Source organism: Oryctolagus cuniculus, chromosome 12 (genome assembly GCF_964237555.1).
Source record: "Oryctolagus cuniculus chromosome 12, mOryCun1.1, whole genome shotgun sequence".
Lineage (NCBI taxonomy): Eukaryota > Metazoa > Chordata > Mammalia > Lagomorpha > Leporidae > Oryctolagus > Oryctolagus cuniculus.
The window spans coordinates 14,272,406-14,286,693 of record NC_091443.1 but is presented as its reverse complement, the minus strand read 5'-3'; the positions used below and the strand labels follow the sequence as shown (position 1 = coordinate 14,286,693).

Genomic DNA, 14,288 nt, shown 5'->3' with positions numbered 1-14,288 from the left:
CTGAAACCCAGGTAGTAATGAGCCCTTTGTACACTTCTATATATACATACATCTCACATTTATAAATTAGGTTTAGTAATAGATTAACAATAATATAATATAGGCTTTATAGTATCATAAATAATGATTACATAAATGTGGTCTTTTTCTCCTGAAAACATTGAATGATATTTATCTTCTGCGATTTTTCATTTAAGATCTTCAGATCACAGTTGACCATGGGTAATCAAGACCACAAAAAGTGAAACCATATATAAGTGGGAACTACTGTATTGTATGATTCCACTTACATGAGTTACATGGACTAGTCAAATCCATAGTGTTAGAAAGCAGGAATGATGGTTCTAAGAACCTGGGGTGGGCAATGAAGAATATTTTCCCAATGAATAGTGAGTAGCTGAATAATGAATACTTGAGGATGATGAAAAATTCTGGAAGTGTATAGTGGTGTTATTTATACATCATTTTTATTATACATACAAAAAAATTGAAAATGGTATATTTTATTGTATATTTTACCACATTAAAAAAGTGTGAGCTTCTCTGGCCTCCCAAAAAAATGAAAACACTGAGATCCCTGAAAATTTTGGAATAGGGAATTCAAAAACTTGTTTCCTCTGCTGAAACCATGAGTAAAGTCCCCCCAAACAATCAGAATCAACATTCCCTGAACAATGTAACCTATTTTTTTAAAAACTTTCAACCAGGGGCATGCTTACTGATGCTGTGTATATGGTGACCTGTATTCCAGAATGCATGTGCCAAATGGGGCAATAAAAATATTCTTCTAAATAGATGTGATTGTGTGTTTTAGCATATCCTTTGATTCTTCTCTAAGGGATTAATGAAGGAGCTGCCTTTGTTTCATCAGCCCCAGAACTTGCTCATATCTAAAGAAATCTTCCAGGTGGTTTGTTGGGATCATTTAAAGGAAATTACAAGTATATCAGTGAATATGATTGGAATAGGGAACAATAAATTGGGCAAGCAGTAAATGGACCACAGTCTTGGAAGGAAGAAGCTAAAGAAGTATATAGCAAGGGGGATAAGGACTTTGTAAAATTCCTATATATATACCATGAAATTTAAATGGCTGTGCCCATGCTTAGGGATGGCAACATGCTTGAGAGACATAAGAGTTAACCTAAGATTTTGATTGTGGCTGACCTTAAACCTCTCTTTAAAGTGAAGTATAGTGTAAACTATAAATGGCCTAATCAAACACTTAAGAAGTATCCCAACAACGAACCAAGCAGCCAAGAAACTGAGAGAGGAGGGCATTTGTTTCTTTTTCTTATTTTCTTAGATCTATACATTTAGAGAAACTGAGAACATTGTTTGACCTATAAAACCAATATATACAGACTTCAGTGGGCACACATGAAAAAATTCTATGTTAAATGTATTTTTCAAAAAATCAAGACAAATTAGATTTTCACAGGGAAAAAAATCTGTGGTAGTTTTTCACAAGAAGACTCTCTGAAGAAATACTAAAAAAAGTGTGTCAAGGTTAAGTAATAGTACGTTAGACAAGAGCTCAAACCCATATGAAGCAACAATGAACAAAAGTAAAGGTACTGTTAGGTACTGATAGGTCTAAGAGTCAAAGGGATCCCATAAACAAGACTAGTATCTGCTAATACTGATAGAATAAAAAAGGGAGAGAATGATCCAACATGGGAAGCAGGATACACAGCAGACTCATAGAATGGCAGATGTCCTAAACAGCACTCTGGCATCAGAATCAGCCCTTAAGGCATTCAGATCTGGCTGAAGAGCCCATGAGAGTATTTTAGGCAAGGAAAGCCAAGATACTCTGGCAAAAAAAAAGGACCTAAATGAAAGATCTCTGCAAGTGAGATCCCAGTGGAAAGAACAGGCCATCAATGAAGGAGGTACCTTTCTCTGAAAGGAGGAGAGAACTTCCACTTTGACTATGACCTTGTCTAAATAAGATCAAAGTCAGCGAACTCAAAAGGCTTCCATAGCCTTGGCAACTCATGACTAGAGCCTAGGGAGATTACTGATGTCATAAACAAGAGTGTCAATTTGTTAAGTCAACAACAGGAGTCACTGTGCACTTACTCCTCATATAGGATCTCATCTCTGTCCTTAATTTGTTGTCCAATGTGAATTAATGCTATAACTATAACTCAAACAGTATTTTACACTTTATGTTCTGTGTGAGTGCAAACTGTTGAAATCTTTACTTAATATATGCTAAATTGATCTTCTGTATATAAAGAGGCTTGAAAATGAATCTTGATGTGAATGGAATTGGAGAGGGAGTGGGAGTTGAGAGGGCTGTGGGTAGGAGGGAAGTTAATGGGGGCGGAGCCATTGTAATCCATAAGCTGTACTTTGGAAATTTATATTTACTAAATAAAAGTTTAAAAAAAGAAACTTAAAAAATAATTTTGTACTAAAATAAACATTTTAGTTGCAGCTTTTCATGAAAAAAAAAAACCTACATTAAAATAAGACGCTAAGTCAGTAACTTCACATTTTCTGCAATTAGAGGGAAAAGAGCATACTAAACACAACCACTAGCATAAGAAAATAAATGAAATTTAGAAATAAATGAAATCTAGAATAGTAAAACAGAAAGCTAATACAGCTAAAAATGGGTTTTAATGAAATAACAAGATTGACATATTTAGCTAGGCTAACCAAGAAAAAATGGAGAGTAATACTGAAATCAGAAATTTGAAAATGGGATATTACAGAAATAAAAGATTTTTATACTATGTACATTAAAAATAGGTAACCTAGATGAAACAGGGAAATATCATGAAATACAAAAAATGTCAAAACTCAATCAAGAAGACAGAAAATCAGACCAGTCTATAAAAACTATACAGATTGAATCAGTAACAAAAAAATTCCCAAAGAAAGTCCCAAACAAGATTACTTCACTGGTGAATTCCAACAGATATTTAAAGAATTACCACAAATTCTTCTCAAACTCTTCAGAGAAAAAAAAAGAAGAAAAAGAGGTACTTCCTAACATTCTGTGAAGTCAGCATTATCCTAATCCAGTATCATATTTACATCACGTTCAGGATTTATCTCAGAAATTCAAGGTGGTTTAACATATATAATTCAAGCTAATTAAACATTACTTAATTTCAATGAGAGAAAGAAACCACATGATCACTTTTAATGGGTGCCAAAAGGAAAACATTTGAAAATCTAACACATTTTATATTTTCTAGAGAAAAAAAAACTAGAAAAAAAAGGAAAGAGGGCATTTATGAAAAACCCACAACTATTATCATACTCAATCATGATAAACTGAAAACATTTACCCTAAGATCAGGAAAAGGACAAGATGCCTGATTCACCACTTTAATTCAGCATTGTAGTTGAAGTTCTAGCCAAAGCAATTAGGCAATAAAAAGTAGTAACATGAAAAAATGAATAAAATAATCCAAATCAGAAATCAGGAAGTTAAACTATATTTGTGCATGACATAGAATAATCAGAGAATATAGATGAGAATATTGCAAAAAATCCACAAAAAAACATGTTAGAGATATGAATGAATTCTGCAAAGTCTCAAGAGTCTAGACCAACATAGTAATCAGTTGTCTATCTAGATGCTAGCAAGGAGGAGCTTGAAAGTAAAATTAAGTAAATAGTTCCATTTATGATAGCTTCAAAAAAGGACAAAATGCTGTCATATACATAAATTTACTTAGCATGAACTAAAGACCTAAATTTAGGAAGTAAATGTTTATAACCTTGTTTCTTGCAATTTATTTCTAGATATGATAGCAAAAGCATCAGAAACAAAAAGAAAACCACATATTTTGTAATTCATCAAAATTAAAAATTATTTGTACATATAACAGGTATTGTACACATAACAGGTATAATATCCAAAATATCCAACTGATTGTTAACAAGTCTACAATAAAGACAATTGAAATAATGGATAAAATACTTAAGTAGACATTTCTCCAAGTAATATATGACCAATAACCACATATAATATTTTTAACACCACTATTCCTTAGGTGTGGGGAGCAGGGTCCATCTCCCGCAACATGGCGGGGTGCCAGGAAGACAAATAAGTACTGAGACTGTGGACTGAAACTAACTCTATGCATGTGATCTCCCACCATATGGTGCTGAGAGGGAGTGAACAAATCTTACACAGATGCTTCGTCAATTAGCTGATTCCTGAGCCAACCTCTGATTGGAGGAAAGCAGCGTGCTCAGCACGCGGGCAGTGGAGCACGGATTGGTGGGAGAGGACTGTAAAAGGGGGAGAGAGACAACATGCGGGGCCCCCTGAGAGAGTCAGTCGGAGAGCTCGTTGGTGCTGCTCCTCCATGAAAGTGGGGGAGTGGCGGGGGTGCCGCTCCTCCGCGGAGGCGGGGGAGCGGCAGCAAATCCGGGAAGGACCGAGGAAAGAAAACAGCGTCCATGTCGTTCCTCTGCGAGTGGGGGAGCGACACTTAGGGAAGTGCAAACCAAAACCAAAATCATATATCACTTAAATCATATATCATATATAGCCAGTAGATGGCTATAATATAGAAAGAAAATTAACAAGTACTGGTGAGCACTTAGAGGAACTAGAATCTTTGTCCATTGTATGTGGGTATGTAAAATTATGAGCCATGGTGAAAAACATTCTAGCTGTTCATCAATAAGCTAAACAAAAAAAAAAAGAAAATAACAAAAAGTCACACTTAAATTCTAATATATTGAAACTTTCCTTAAGGATAATCGCCTTAATATAGCAATTAAAATATGAAGGCCTGTCACCACTTAAAATGGGACAGCAGGAAATGAATTTTATATTTAATAGTAAGACACTAGAATCTTTCCCATTAATATTAGGAACAAGGCAGAGATGACCCCCACACCATTGCTTTTCCATATTGAACTAGAAGTCCTTCCTGGCTTGTGCAGTGAAAAGAGGAAAGGAGATGAAAGGTATACTGGTTGGGAGCAAGGAAATAATGTCTTTGTTCACTGATGAGTGATCATCCATATAGAAATGTCAAATTGTTGCCAAAAACACACAAATCCACCGAATGTCCAACACTGAGGAAGAACTCCAATGTAAACTATGGGCCTTATGTGATAATGGTATATCAATGTGGATTCATAATTTGCGGTAAATATACTATTCTGGTGTTTTTGAACACATAATTAAGATTAAATGGTCAGATGTGCGGGCTCCAATCCATTTGGTGTGCTTAAAGGAATAGAAAATTTACACACTAAAGAAACACCAGGAATACACACACACAAAAAAAGTGATGAAAGGGCTCAGCAAGAGGAAGCTAACTGAAACCAAGGCAAGAAGCTTCAGAAGGGAAAAAAACATGCGAGTATCTTGATTATGGACTTAAAATCTACATAACTATGAGAAAATAACCTTCTGCTCTTTAAGCCACCTATAGTGTCATAATTTGTTATGGCAACCCTACCAGACTAATGCAAGTTGCCGTGAAAACAGCAACCTCCCACTTTTAACACTGGTTACTAGGTCCTAGAAACCAACACAGAACTTGCTTTCAGAGAGCTGTGATTGTGGGTTTTGATTTGTCCTATGACTGCTTGACAATCTAGTGCAATGGTTTGTCTGTTTCCCCAGGCTTGGGTAGTCTCACAACAAGAAACACTAAAGAGAGAAGAAAATCTGGTTTCTAGAATGGCCACATTATAATACTCTTATCCAGTTTTCAAGGAAATTTGAAAAAAACCTGTTCACATGCAAAAAGAAATTAGTAGAAAATGTCTAGGAGAAATCCCAGTCATTGGACTTGAAAAACAAAACCTGTAATAAACTATCTTAAATATGATCAAAGTTCTAAAGAAAACATCCACAAAAAATTAAAATCAGGAGAATGAATCTCTCAAATATATAATATATATATATATATAAAGAGATACATATTAAAAAACATCCAAATGGAAATTGTAATTCTGACAAATGTATTAGTGAATAAATGAAATTTAAAAATATATAGGTTTTCAAGCAGATTTGTGCAACAGAATAAAACAATCAGTAAAACTGAAAATATGTCAATTGAGATTATCATACCATGAAGCAAAAAGAAAGAAAAAGAAAAAGGAAAAGGAAATGGAAAAGGAAAAAGAGAAGGAGAAGGGAGGAGAGGGGAGGGGAGGGGAGGGGGAAGAAAAATGAATAGAGCCCAACTGGCTTCTGTACACAAATAATATTTACCCCAGGCATGCAAAGGTAGATCAAAAATCTGAAAATCATATAATATATCACATTAATGGAATGGAAAAGAAGACCACATGGTAATATTAACTTATGTAGCACATAATTTCACAAAATCTATTATCCTTTTATGATAAAACACTCAACAAACTAAGACTAGAAGGGAATTTAATTAGCATACTGTCATGTAAGAAAATACAGTTATCATGAAGCTCAATGGAAAAGACAAAGTTATTCCCTTAAAATCAAAAACAAGACAAGATGGCTGCTCCTCATCATTTCTATTAAACATTTTACTGAAAGCTTTAGCAATAGCAGTGATGGAAGTAAAAGAAATTAAAGTATGAAATTGGAAAGTAACAAGTAGAATTTTTTGTTCACAGTGCATTATATATAGAAAACTATAAAAGTTACAAAGCATATTGGAGTTAAAAATGAATTTAATGAACTTGAAGATGACTAGATCAACACACAATAATCAGTTTCATTTCTATAGATGTGTAATAAATAATCTGGAAAGTGAAATCAATCAAACAATTCCATTTAAATATCATCAAGATGATGAAGTAACTAGGAATAAGTTTAACCAAGGAGATGCAGGACTTGTATACTTAATATTCCTAAATACTACTGAAAGTAAATATATATTGAAATGGTAGGATATCCCATATTTATGGGAAAGATATCTTAAGATGGCAGTACTATACAAAATAATCTACAGACTCAATTTATTTCCTATGAAAATCCTGAAATTCATAAGAATCATAGATCCCCTCAAATACCCAAAACAATATTGAAAATGAAAAAACTCACTTGATACACACTTTCTGATTTCAAAATTTACTATAAAGCAATAGTTATCAAAGCAGTATAGTAGTGGAATTAAAATAGATATATTATCAATGGCACAGGAGTTAGATTCTGAAATAATCCCATAAATAGTGGTCAATTGGTACCTGAAATGTCTGTCAGATCATTCATTTGTTCTAGTTAATACTATTGGTTAAACTCTGTAATTAACACACAATTATTCTTAGGTGTTTAAATTTAACTGAAAAGTGATCACTGTTAAATATAAGAGTGGGAATAAGAGAGGGAGGAGATGTACAGTTTGGGACATCCTCAATTGGACTTGCCCAAAATGGTGGAGTTAGAAATGTGCCAGAGGATTCCAATAAAATCCCATCAAGGTTGCATGTACCAAAGCCATATCACTAGTCCAAGTGATCAATTTCAGTTCACAATGGACCATACTGATAGGTCTAAGAGTCAAAGGGATCACACGAACAAGACTAGTGTCTGCTAATACTAACTGATAGAATAAAAAAGGGAGAGAATGATCCAACATGGGAAGTGGGATACATAGCTGATATCTACAGAACTTTTCCCCAACATTTGCATAATACACATTCTTCTCACCAGTGCATGGAAATTTTTCTAGGATAGACCATATGCTAAGGCCATAAAGCAAGTCTCAGCAAATTCAAAAAAATTAAAATCATACCATGAATCTTCTCTGACCACAATGGAATGAAGCTGGAAATCAACAACTCAAGAATCTCTAGAACATATGTAAACACGTGGAGACTGCACAACATGCTCCTAGTTGAACAGTGGGTTATTGAGAAAATCAAAAAAGAAATTAAAAAAATTCTGGAGACAAATGAAGATGACAGTACAACATATCAAAACTTATGGGATAGAGCAAAAGCAGTTTTAAGAGGAAAGTTTTTAGCAGTCGGTTCCTACATCAAGAAATTGAAAAGGTACCAAACAAATGAGCTATCAGTGCATCTCAGGGACCTAGAAAACTAACACACCAAACCCCAAATTAGGAGGAAAGAAAAAATTTAAATTTGAGAATAAACAAAATTTAAAAAATACAAAAGATCAGTGAAATGAAATTGAAACAGTAATAAAGACACTCCCAACAAAGAAAAACCCAGGACTGGGCAACTTCAGTACTGAAATCTACCAAACATTTATGGAAGAACTAACTCCAATTCTTCTCAAGCTACTCAAAAATAATTCAAAGGGAGGGAATTCTTCCAAATCATTCTATGAAGCCTGCATCAGCTTAATTCTTAAACCAGAAAATGATACAACAGAGAAAGAGAACTATAGCCCAATATTCCTGATATAGATGCAAAAGTCCTCAACAAAATATCAGCTAATCAAATCCAAAAACAAATCCGAAAGCTCATTCCCCAGGACCAAATGGGATTTATCTCTGGTATGCAGGGATGGTTTAACATTCATAAATCAATAAATGCTATATGTCACATTAACAAATTGAAGACAAAAACCATATGGTTATCTCAATAGATGCAGAGAAATCATATGATAACATACATTATCCTTTCATGATGAAAACTGTAAGCAAATTGTGTACAGAAGGCACATTCCTCAACACAAGGCAATTTATGACAAACCCACAGTATATATCCTTTTGAATGGGGAAAAGCTGGAAGCATTCCCACTGAGACCTGAAACCAGACAATGATCTCAACATTGCTACTTGATATAGTCCTGAAAGTTTTAGCCAAGCCTTTAGGCAAGAAAAATAAAGCAAAAGGAAAAAAATTCGAAAAGAAGACATCAAACTATCCCTATTTGCATATGACGTGATTCTATATATAGGGGATCAAAGACTCCACTTAGAGATTATTGGAACTCACAGAAAAGTTTGGCAAAGTGGCAAGATATAAAATCAACACAGAAAAATGCATACCCTTTGTATATAGACAATGCCATGGCTGAAAAACTCTTAGAGCAGTTCCATTCATGATAGCACCAAATGAATTAAATACCTTGGAATAAATTTAACCAAGGATGTCAAAGATTTCTATGATGAAAATTACAAAACATTAAAGAAATAAGACATTAAAAAATGGAAAAATCTTTCATGTTCATGGATTGGTAGAATCAATATAATCAAAATGTCCATACTACCAAAAGCAATTTACAGATTTAATGAGATCCCAATCAAAATAACAATGATATTATTTGCAGATTTAGAAAAAATTATGCTAAAATTCATATGGAAACACAAGAGCCCCTGAGTATCTAAAGCAATCTTATACATCAAAAACAAACCCAGAGGCATAACAATACCTGATTTCAAGACATACAAAAGGGGGCCGGCATTGTGGAATAGTAGATAAAGCCATTGCCTGCAGTGTCAGCATCCCATATATGTGCTGGTTCAAGTCCTGGCTGCTCCACTTCTGGTCTAGCTCGCTGCTGTGGCCTGGGAAAGCCATAGATGATGGCCCAAGTCCTTGGGCCCCTGCAGCCATGTGGAAGACCCGGAAGAAGCTCCTGGCTCCTGGCATCAGATTGGCCCAGCTCTGGCCATTGCAGCCATTTAGGAAGTGAACCAGCATATGGAAGACCTCTCTTTCTCTCTCTCTGTTTCTGCTTCTCTGTAACTCTACCTTTCCAACAAATACATAAATCTTTTCAAAAAAAAGACATACAAAGAGCAGTTATAATCAAAACAGCCTGGTACTGGACAAAAAAAAAGACATATAGATGAGTGAAACAGAACAGAAACTCTAGAAGTCAATCTAAGCATCCACAACCAACTTATCTTTGACAAAGGAGCCAAAATAAATCCCTGGGGCAAGGACAGGCTGTTCAACAATTGGTGCTAGGAAAACTGGATTGCAACATGTAGAAGTATGCAATTAGATCCCTACTTTAACCTTAAAGCAAAATCTACTCTCTAGGGATCAGAGACCTAAATCTATGACCCAATACCTCAAATTACTAGAGAACATAGGGGAAACACTGAACAACATTGGTATAGGCAAAGACTTCTTGGAAAATACCCCTGAAGCATAGGCAATCAAAGCCAAAATTGACCAATGGGATTACATCAAGCTTTGAAGCTTCTGCACTGCAAAAAAATACCCAGCAAAGTGAAGAGGCAACCAACAGAATTTCATATTTGGAAACTACACAACTGATAATGAGTTAACTTCCAGAATCTATAAAAAGCTCAAGAAATTCAACAAGAACAAAACAAATGATCCGGTTAAGAAATGGACAAAGGACTTGAACAGGCATTTTTCTTTTTTTTTAAAGAGTTACAGAGAGAGGTAGAGACAGAGAGAGAAGTCTTTTGTCTGCTGGTTCACTCCCCAGATGGCTGCAATGGCCGGAGCTGCACCTATCTGAAGCCAGGAGCCAGGAGCTTCCTCTGGGTCTCCCACGTAGGTGCAGAGGCCCAAGCACTTGGGCCATCTTCTACTGCTTTCCCAGGCCATAGCAGAGAGCTGGATCTGAAGAGGAGCAGCCAGGATTAGAACTGGCGCCCATATGGGATGCCGGCGCTTCAGGCCATGGCTTTAACCCACTGTGCCACAGTGCCGGCCCCGAATAGGCATTTTTCAAGAGAGGAAATTCAAATGGCCAACAAACACTTGAAAAAATGCTTAGGATCACTAGACATCAGAGAAATGCAAATTAAAACCACAATGAGGTTTCACCTCACTCCAGTTAGAATGGCTCTCCTACAGCAAACAACAAATACTAATGCGAATGTGTGAAAAACAGTACCCTAATCCACTGTACTGTTGGTGGGAATGTAAACTAGTGCAGCCCCTGTGGAAGACAGTATGGAGATACCTCAGAAATCTAATATATGTATAGACCTACTATATGATTCAGCAATCCCACACCTGGGAATTTATCCAAGCCAAAAGAAATCAACATATGAAAGAGTACTCCCATGTTCATTTCAGTACAATTCACAATTGCTAAGATAGGGAATCAACCAAGATTCATCAACTCTTGACTGGATAAAGGTATTATGGTGTATATACACTATGGAGTACTGCTCAGGAGTAAAAAAAAAAAAGGCAAGAAAGAAAAAAGAAATCTTGTATTTTGCAACACGATGGACCCAATTGGAAACTATCATGCTTAGTGAAATAAGCCAGTACCAAAGAGACAGATATCATGTCTTCCCTGACTTGAGGTAACTAATGAGTATGCAAATCGTAATATATTTTAGTGAAACGGACATTTTGGGATTTGATGATTGTTTATAGCCCTTGTCTCCTCCATTGGGGAACAGTCTTTTTTGTCTTCATACTGTTTATGTAATGTTAGTGTAATGTTAAACTTTACTATCATTAAGTAAATTGAAAATAGATCTTCGTAAAAATTAAGAGTTGCAAAGAGAGATGGAGGAGGCAGAAAGGTTGGACCATGGATGGAAGGGAGTATAGGATTGTATGTTTCTAAATCTATATATGTGAAATACATGAAACTTGTGTAACTTAAATATAATTTATTAAAAAAGGAAAGAATTGAAATCTTTAGCTTCCCTTGTTGTGATGCCTTTGTCTGGTATTGGCACTGGGGGAAGTATAGGCCTTATAGAATGAGCTTCTATTTCTTTGGAAGAGTTTGTGAATGTGTAATTGGTTTATTTCGTCTTTAAAACTTTGGCATATTGCCAGCAAAGACATTTGGTTTTAGGATTTTCTTTAGTTTTACTATTAAATTTATTTATTCACTCTCTTTTTAAAATTGGAACTTTTGGGCCTGGCATTTTGGTGTAGCAGATAAATCCCCTGCCTGCAGTGCTGGCATCCCATATGGGTGCTGGTTCAAGTCCTATCTGCTCCACTTATTATCCAGCTCCTTGCTAATGAGCCTGGGAAAGCAGTAGCAGATGGCTCAAGTTCTTGGGCCCATGCACCCACATGAGAGATCTGGAAAATTTCCTTGCTTCAGATTGGCCCAGCCCTGGCGGTTGTGGCCATTTGTGGAGTGAACCAATGGATGAAAGATTCATATTCTCCTTCTCTCTCTCTCTGCCTCTCTATAAATCTTCCTTTCAAATAAATGAATAAATCTTTGTAAAAATGGAAATTTTTCAGTTTCTTTAATGATAAATGGTCTATTTATATTTTCCTATTGCTTCATGAGTCAGTTTTGTAGTTTGTGCCTTTAGAGAAAATTATCTAATTATCAATTATCATTTAATTTATATTATTGACTCACTTGTTCACAATATTTTCTTGTAGCCATTCCTTTTCTGTAATATAATATTGTACTTCCTTTTTTTTTTTTTACAGGCAGAGTGGACAGTGAGAGAGAGACAAAGAGAAAGGTCTTCCTTTTGCCCTTGGTTCACCCTCCAATGGCCGCCGCGGCTGGCCGAAGCCAGGAGCCAGGTGCTTCTCCTGGTCTCCCATGTGGGTACAGGGCCCAAGGACTTGGGCCATCCTCCACTGCACTCCTGGGCTAGCAGAGAGCTGGCCTGGAAGAGGGCAACCGGGACAGAATCTGGTGCCCTTACCGGGACTAGAACCTGGTGTGCCGGCGCTGCAGATGGAAGATTAGCTTATTGAGCCGCGACACCAGCCTCCATTTGTTTTTAGTAATGAGTCTTCTTGCTTGCTTCCTCAGTCTAGCTAATGATGTCAAATTTTATTGATATATCAAATGAACCAACTTTTAATTTCATTATTTTTTCTATTTTCATCTCACTACTTCCCATGCTAATTTTTATTATTTCTTTATGCTTCTTTGGGCTGTTTGCTCCTTTCTCATTTCTTAAGGTGCAATATTAGGTTAGCTTGAGATAGTTCTTCTTTTCTAATATTAGCACAGTCATAAAATTTCCCCTTAAGCAATGCTTTAGATATAACCACAATATTTTTGTTTTTTCAACTTCTTTCATCTGAGTATTTTCTAATTTTTTATTTATTCTTTGACTCTTTTATTTATGAGCACATCACTTAATTTCCACACCACTGTGAGTGTCCCAATTTATCTTTCTCATTGATTTTTTTAAAAACATGATTTATTTATTTTATTTGAAAGGCAGATTTACAGAGAGGCAGATGCAGAGTCAGAGAGAGAGAGAGGTCTTCTATCCACTGGTCCAATCCCCAAATGGCCACAATGGCCCAAGATTGGCTGAGCTGAAGCCAGGAGCCTGGAGCTTCCTCTGGATATCCCATGCAGGTGCAGGTGCAGGGGCCCAAGGACTTGGACCATCTTCCACTGCTTTTCCAGTTAATACCAGAGGGCTGGATCAGAAGTGGAGCAGCCAGGACTTGAACCTATGCTCATTTGGGATGTTGGCACTGCAGATGGTGGCTTTACCCAGTACACCACAGCACTGGCCCCTGGTTTCTCTTTTTAAAATGAGATTTTTTTTTTGAAAGGCAGAGTTACAGAGAGGGATACACACACACACACACACACACACACACACATACACACAGGGAGGGAGGGAGGGACGGAGGGAGAAAGATATTCATTAATTTATTGATCGATCTTCCATCTACTGGTTAACTCCCCAAGTGGCGGCAACACTCAGGTCTGGACTGGGCTGAGCCAGGAGTTTCTTCTGGGTCTCCCATATGGTTGACATGGACCCAACCACTTGGGCCATCTTTTGCTCTTTCCCCAGGCCAGTAGCAGGGAGCTAGATGGGAGGTGGAGCAACCAGGACACAATACCGGTTCCTACAAGGAATACTGGTGTTCCAGGCAGTGACTTAACCTGCTACTATGCCACAACACCAGCTCCTCATCTATTTTAATATTTTGTGTTGCACTATTTCAGCTGTTTTTTAATTATTGAGGCATGTTTTATGGCCTAATACATGGTCAGTCCTGTAGAATATTTCATGAGCATTTGAGAGGAATGTGTATTCTGATTGTTCTAAGTGTAATATCTAAGTTTTGTATGGCAGACTTAAATTTTCTGTTTCTTTCTTGATCTTGCCTTGTTGTTCTATCCATTTTTCAAAGTTTGATTTTAAAGTTTCCAAATTTTCATGATAGTTTCCTACTTCTCCCTTCAGTCCTAATAATTTTTACTTTGTATATTTTGAGCTCTTTTATTTTACAAATAAACTATTATGTGTCTCTTATAGACAGATTTTATCATTATAAAATGTTCTTGTCTTTAGCAGCAATTTTTTTGTTAAGGTCTATTTTGTCTGATGTCAGTATAGCTGCTTCAGCTCTATTTTAACTAGAGCTTCCATGATATAAACTTCCTCCAATTTTAAGTTTTATGTCTTATCTCTAAGAACTAGTGTCTTTTG

At 36.1% G+C, this 14,288-nt stretch overlaps 1 long non-coding RNA gene across 50 annotated transcripts in view; it reads right to left on the bottom strand.

Annotated features, from left to right (window-relative positions):
• Positions 1-14,288, bottom strand: part of LOC103351270 (uncharacterized) — a 235,567-nt gene that overhangs the window by 136,822 nt on the left and 84,457 nt on the right. The window lies entirely within an intron of this gene.